This window comes from Leptodactylus fuscus, unplaced genomic scaffold, assembly GCF_031893055.1.
Source record: "Leptodactylus fuscus isolate aLepFus1 unplaced genomic scaffold, aLepFus1.hap2 HAP2_SCAFFOLD_410, whole genome shotgun sequence".
Classification (NCBI taxonomy): domain Eukaryota; kingdom Metazoa; phylum Chordata; class Amphibia; order Anura; family Leptodactylidae; genus Leptodactylus; species Leptodactylus fuscus.
This window is the reverse complement of record NW_027440435.1, coordinates 14,937-21,921: the sequence shown is the minus strand read 5'-3', so window position 1 is coordinate 21,921 and position 6,985 is coordinate 14,937. Positions and strand designations below refer to the sequence as shown.

At 43.2% G+C, this 6,985-nt stretch overlaps 2 non-coding genes across 2 annotated transcripts; both read right to left on the bottom strand.

The window, feature by feature from the left end:
- Positions 1-4,599: 4,599 nt before the first annotated feature.
- TRNAA-UGC (transfer RNA alanine (anticodon UGC)) lies at positions 4,600-4,671 on the bottom strand. Its single transcript has one exon. It is a non-coding gene; the product is annotated as a tRNA-Ala (tRNA).
- Positions 4,672-4,934: 263 nt separating this feature from the next.
- Positions 4,935-5,006, bottom strand: TRNAA-CGC (transfer RNA alanine (anticodon CGC)). The gene has a single exon. It is a non-coding gene; the product is annotated as a tRNA-Ala (tRNA).
- Positions 5,007-6,985: the final 1,979 nt, after the last annotated feature.

Sequence of the window (6,985 nt, the reverse complement as noted above, 5' to 3'; positions counted from 1 at the left end):
TGTAAAACTCAATGCCAGGATTGATTTTTTTTTTTTTTTTAATCCAGCAAGAAAGAGTTAATAAAATGTATTCAGTATGTTGTAGGCACCCAAAGATGGTGTCATTACAAAATGCATCTCATCCCGCAAACAACAAGCCCTTATATGGCCGTGTCACCAGAAAAATAAAGAAAATATAACATCTAATAATGCCAAGGCAAAAACCACCAAAAATCGCCAAATCATTAGATCACAACTGGCTGCGGCAGGTAGGGAATATATAAGCTGTGCGAGCGAATATCAGGGGACACCCCAGATTTACAGCTTATGAGGGAAAAGACACCAGAAGTGACCCCCAAAGTGACCCCCAGAGCAACTCCCCCAATCATAGGAGCTACTGGGACATAGTAGGGAATTTGGTGTCTGCAATGTCCTCCGCACAGCTTATATATTCCCTCTTCGCCATCCGCTGTGCAGTCACGTCTGGGATACTAATACTCACTACACCCCCTGAGAAATTCTTTGAGGGGTGCAGTTTTCAAAATTAGGTCACTCCTTTGGGGAATCCACTTTTCTGGTACCTTACTGGCTCTACAAACATGACATGGCGTCCAGATACCAAACATCTGAATCTGTGCTCCAAAAGCCGCATCGCGCTCCTTCCCTTCTGCGCCCTGCTGTGCGCCCAAACTGCAGTTTATGCCACATGTATGACACATGTATGACACTGGTGTACCCGGGATAACGGACGTAATGTCATATGTGGGTATAAACTGATATAGGGGCACAGCCGGACACAGAAGGGAAGAAGGGTTATTGGGTTTTTGGAGCGCAGACGGTTTGGTTTTTGGATGCCATGACACTTTTGCAGAGCTGAAACGCCAGTAAAGTGGAATCCCCTGATATGTGACCTTATTTTGGAAACTACACCCCTGAAGGATTTCTCCAGGGGTACAGACAGCATTTAACCCCCAAGTGTTGCTATAACTTATTATCCATAAATGAATATGAAGCGAGGTGAGAGGTGAAAATAACAATTTTTCCAGGAATCTGTCATTTCAGTGCCTAATATGTTGCGCCCGCCTCGTATCAGAGATGAACGCTCTAAAAGCTCTTGTGCCCGGGATACCCCCTTACCAGTTTTTGGAGTGTGTATCTCTGCTGACATAAGTTGGGCACAAAAATGGCGAATCTCTGGAACAATTTCATTTTTAACTTCTCTATCAGTTGCGATTTCATTTCTGGAAACTAAATAAATGCAACACTCAAGGGTTAAAAATTCTCGCTACGCCACTTGATAAATCCCATCAGTGGGGTAGTGTCCAAAATAGGGTGACATGTCTGCGGATTCCACTTTATTGACAATTCAGGGGCTTTGCAAAAGTGGCATGACGTCCAAAAACCAAACTGTGCTCCAAAAAACAAAATCGTGCTCCTTCCCTTCTGTCCCCGGCTGTGCCCAAACAGCCATTTCTACCCACATATGGCATTAAGTCCGTTATCCGGGGTACACTAGTGTCATACATGTCGGCATACACCGCCATTTGGGTACCCAGCAGGGTGCAGATGTGAAGGAACGCTATGTGCTTTTGGAGTGCAGATTTAGATTCTTCGTTTTTGGACACCATGTCACATTTGCAGAGACCCTAACCAGAAAACTATTCCAGCAAAATCTGCCCTCCAAAATCCAAATAGCGCTCTTTCCATTCTGAGCCCCACCATGTACCCATACAGCAGATTATGGCCACATATGGGGTATTGCCGTGTTCAGAAGAAATTGTGTAACAAACTGTGGGGGGGCTTTTAATTCTTAAACTATTTGCAAAATTAAAACTATGGCGCTAAATGGACGATTTATTGGGAAAAAAAGTAATTTTTCATTTTCATGTCCCAATGTTAATAAAATCTGTGAAACACCTGTGAGGCCAAAATACTCACTCTACCCCTAGATAAATTCTATGAGGGGTGTAGTTTCCAAAATGGGGTCACTTTTAGGGGGTTTCCACTGTATTGGTACTTTAGGGGCTCTGCAAATGCGACATGGGACCTGAAAACTATTCCAGCAAAATCTGCCCTTCAAAAGCTAAATAGCCCTCTTTCCATTCTGAGCCCCGCCATGTTCCCATACAGCAGATTATGGCTACATATGGGGTATTGCCGTGTTCAGGAGAAATTGTGTAACGAACTCTAGGGAGCTTTTTTTCCTTTATCCTCTTGTGAAAATTAAAAATTTGGGGCTAAATTGACAGTTTATTGGAAAAAAAGTAATTTTTCATGTTCATGGCCCAATGTTAATAAAATCTGTGAAACAGCTGTAGGGTCAAAATGCTCACTCTACCCTTTGATATGTTCTGTGGGGGGTGTAGTTTCCCAAATGGGGTCACTTTTAGGGGGTTTCCACTGTATTGGTACTCTAGGGGCTCTGCTAATGCGGCATGGCACCTAAAAATAATTCCAGCAAAATCTGCCATCCAAACGCCAAATAGCGCTCCTTCCATTCTGAGCCCCGCCATGTACCCATACAGCATACTATGGCCACATATGGGGTATTGCCGTGTTCAGGAGAAATTGTTTAACAAACTGTGGGGGGCTTTTACTCCTTTAACCCCTTGTGAAAATGAAAACTTTGGAGATAAAGTGACATTTTAGTAATTTTTCATTTACACATCCCAATGTTAGTAAAATCTGTGAAACAACTGTAGGGTCAAAATGCTGACTATACCCCTTGATGAATTCTGTGAGGGGTGTGGATTCTAAAATGGGGTCACTTTTGGGGGGTTTCCATTGTTTTGGTACTCTAGGGTCTCTGCAAATGAGGCATGGTGCCTGAAAATTATTCCAGCAAAATCTGCTGTTCAAACACCCAGTGTCGCTACTTCCCTTCCATGCACTGCTGTGTGCCCAAAAATCAGTTTACACCCACATGTGGGGTATTTCTGTGTACGGGAGAAATTGCACAATAAACTGTCAGATGCATTTTCTCCTTTAACACTTTTTGAATGTGTTAATTTTAGGTCTAAATGAATGTATTAGTGAAAAAAAATGAAATGTCTAAATTTCACTGCCATATTATTTTTATTCTTATGAAATGCTTAAAGGGTTAACAAACATCCCAAATGCTGTTTTGAATAATTTGAGGGGTGCAGTTTTGAAAATGGGGTGATTTATGGGGGTTTCTATTATACAGGCCTTTATAATTACTTTCAGAACTGAAGTGGTCCCTAAAAAATTGTTTTGGAGAATTTTCTTGTAAATCTGGAAAATCGCTGTTACACTTGGAAGCCTTGTGACGTCCAAAATAAATTAAAAGACAATCAAAAGATGATGCCGATATAAAGCAGAGATATGGGAGATAATATTTATTCATGTATTTGGATGGTATAACTATCTGCCTGAAAAGTAGAAAATTTCACATTTTGAAAATTGCAAATTTTTTCAAATTTCCATCAAATTTCCTAGTTTTTTTTATAAATAAATACAAAAATATTGATTAGTGTTTACAACTAACATGAAGTATAATGTGTTACGAAAAAAACAATCTAAAAATCACTTGTGTAAGTTAAAGCGTCTCAAAGTTATTGCCATTTAAAGTGACACATGTCAGTTTTGGAAAAAAAGGCCCGGTCTTTAACATACTTTTGGGCCCGGTCCTTAACCGGTTAACTGATAAACCAAGTATCAAAATATCCTTCACACCATACACTATATTGTAGAGATATAGGCATAAAGTGTCCAGTAGGTGGCAGTCTGCTCATAAACAAACACACAAGGATGAGATCAGCTTCTGTATGGACATATTGGGCACAGATCCTTGTAGACCAGGGCTCGGTGCAAGATGTCTGACACGTGATATTTTATACTGGATTTCCTTGTTACGTCTCCTCCTGTAACTTTCGATTAATTTATTCTATTATATTGGCGGTATTATTTTATAGATGTCACACTCAGTATCCGTCTTCAGATATATCTATATCTACATACACAGATCCAGCATCTCCAAATACAAAAGGGCAGAAAAAAATTCTGTCTACATTTTAGGTCTGTAACCATGGACAGAACTGGTAAAGACTGGGCCCAATAGGAAACATTGACATCATGTGGGACAGACGGGGCTCCCTGGAGGGCTGAAGCAGAAGTGGAGGCAGCAGGGCTGTCAATGTTATATGGAGGAATATGATGGGTCCTATATAAATAAAAATGTCTGTTCATTATACCACAGGCAGTGTATTGTGCTGACTATACTGCCCCCTAGTGTCCAGCACTGACTGTACTGGGGATTCGTAAATGCAGGATGACATTTTGATAGTTGAATCCGTCCTTTGCGTTACGTCCAGACAGACATCTTGTGAATTCCGGCACATTTATCAGTTTTATGGATCTTTGATGTTTTTGTAGTTGTTTATCACATAACATGGAGATACCTGAATGTTTCTGTGTATGAGCGGACTGCCACCTACTGGCCACATTATGTATACATCTTTAGGAATACTGCACATGACAGTGAAGGATATTCTGATACTTGCTTTATCAGATATTACAGTTTCTTGGATCACATCTAGATATTTCTGCTTAAAGTTGAACAAATTCATGTTTTTAGTGATTGTTATGTAAGACAAAACATGGAGATGCCGGGGATTGAACCCGGGGCCTCATACATGCAAAGCATGCGCTTTACCACTGAGCTACATCCCCTATAGGAAACCTCTATAAATCCTCCAATTGCTGAGACAATATACTACGTGTAGCCCTATTGTGCTGATACTACTGGATATTTCTATACATGTATTGTGTTAGCTACACCGCCCCCTAGTGTTCACTATTGACATAGGCTTCTAAAATGGTGAACAGATAATATTTAGCCTTTATAATACAGACGGGCAGATGTTTCCTGAATTCCTGCACATTCCTCAGTTTTCTGGATCTTTGATGTTTTTGTAGTTGTTTATCACATAACATGGAGATGCCGGGGATTGAACCCGGGGCCTCATACATGCGAAGCATGCGCTCTACCACTGAGCTACATCCCCTACGGGAAACCTCTACAAATACTCCAATTCCTGAGACAATATACTACGTGTAGCCCTATTGTGTTGATACTACTGGATATCATTATTAGAGATGAGCGAACACTAAAATGTTCGAGGTTCGAAATTCGATTCGAACAGCCGCTCAATGTTCGTGTGTTCGAACGGGTTTCGAACCCCATTATAGTCTATGGGGAACAGATACTCGTTAAGGGGGAAACCCAAATCCGTGTCTGGAGGGTCACCAAGTCCACTAAGACAACCCAGGAAATGATGCCAACACCTCTGGAATGACACTGGGACAGCAGGGGAAGCATGTCTGGGGGCATCTAACACACCAAAGACCCTCTATTACCCCAACATCACAGCCTAACAACTACACACTTTACACACTCAATACCACCTCTCTGACAGTAGGAAAACACCTTGAAACATGTGTATTTGGCACTTGCAGTGAGGAGAGCTTGTCACCAGCAGTGAATTTGGCCCTTGTAGTAAGTTGAGGTTGGCACCAACATTTGTTTTGAAAATCAGGGTGGATTGAGCCTCTAACCAGCAGAGTTGGGGCAAATTCATGGTGGAGGGAGCCTCTAAAAACCCCAGTTTGGACCAATTCATGGTGGAGGGAGCCTCTAAAAAACCCAGTTTGGACCAATTCATGGTGGAGGGAGCCTCTAAACAGCTCAGTTTGGGCAAATTCATGGTGGAGGGAGCCTCTAAAAACCCCAGTTTGGACCAATTCATGGTGGAGGGAGCCTCTAAAAACCCCAGTTTGGACCAATTCATGGTGGAGGGAGCCTCTAAAAACCCCAGTTTGGACCAATTCATGGTGGAGGGAGCCTCTAAACAGCCCAGTTTGGGCAAATTCATGGTGGAGGGAGCCTCTAAAAACCCCCAGTTTGGACCAATTCATGGTGGAGGGAGCCTCTAAAAACCCCAGTTTGGACCAATTCATGGTGGAGGGAGCCTCTAAACAGCCCAGTTTGGGCAAATTCATGGTGGAGGGAGCCTCTAAAAACCCCCAGTTTGGACCAATTCATGGTGGAGGGAGCCTCTAAAAACCCCAGTTTGGACCAATTCATGGTGGAGGGAGCCTCTAAACAGCCCAGTTTGGGCAAATTTATGGTGGAGGGAGCCTCTAACCAGCCCAGTTTGGGCAAATTCATGGTGGAGGGAGCCTCTAAAAACCCCCAGTTTGGACCAATTCATGGTGGAGGGAGCCTCTAAAAACCCCAGTTTGGACCAATTCATGGTGGAGGGAGCCTCTAAACAGCCCAGTTTGGGCAAATTCATGGTGGAGGGAGCCTCTAAAAACCCCAGTTTGGACCAATTCATGGTGGAGGGAGCCTCTAAAAACCCCCAGTTTGGACCAATTCATGGTGGAGGGAGCCTCTAAAAACCCCAGTTTGGATCAATTCATGGTGGAGGGAGCCTCTAAAAACCCCAGTTTGGACCAATTCATGGTGGAGGGAGCCTCTAAACAGCCCAGTTTGGACCAATTCATGGTGGAGGGAGCCTCTAAAAACCCCAGTTTGGACCAATTCATGGTGGAGGGAGCCTCTAAAAACCCCAGTTTGGACCAATTCATGGTGGAGGGAGCCTCTAAACAGCCCAGTTTGGGCAAATTCATGGTGGAGGGAGCCTCTAACCAGCCCAGTTTGGACCAATTCATGGTGGAGGGAGCCTCTAAAAACCCCAGTTTGGACCAATTCATGGTGGAGGGAGCCTCTAAACAGCCCAGTTTGGGCAAATTCATGGTGGAGGGAGCCTCTAAAACCCCCCAGTTTGGACCAATTCATGGTGGAGGGAGCCTCTAAAAACCCCAGTTTGGACCAATTCATGGTGGAGGGAGTCTCTAAACAGCTCAGTTTGGGCAAATTCATGATGGAGGGAGCCTCTAAAAACCCCAGTTTGGACCAATTCATGGTGGAGGGAGCCTCTAAAAACCCCAGTTTGGACCAATTCATGGTGGAGGGAGCCTC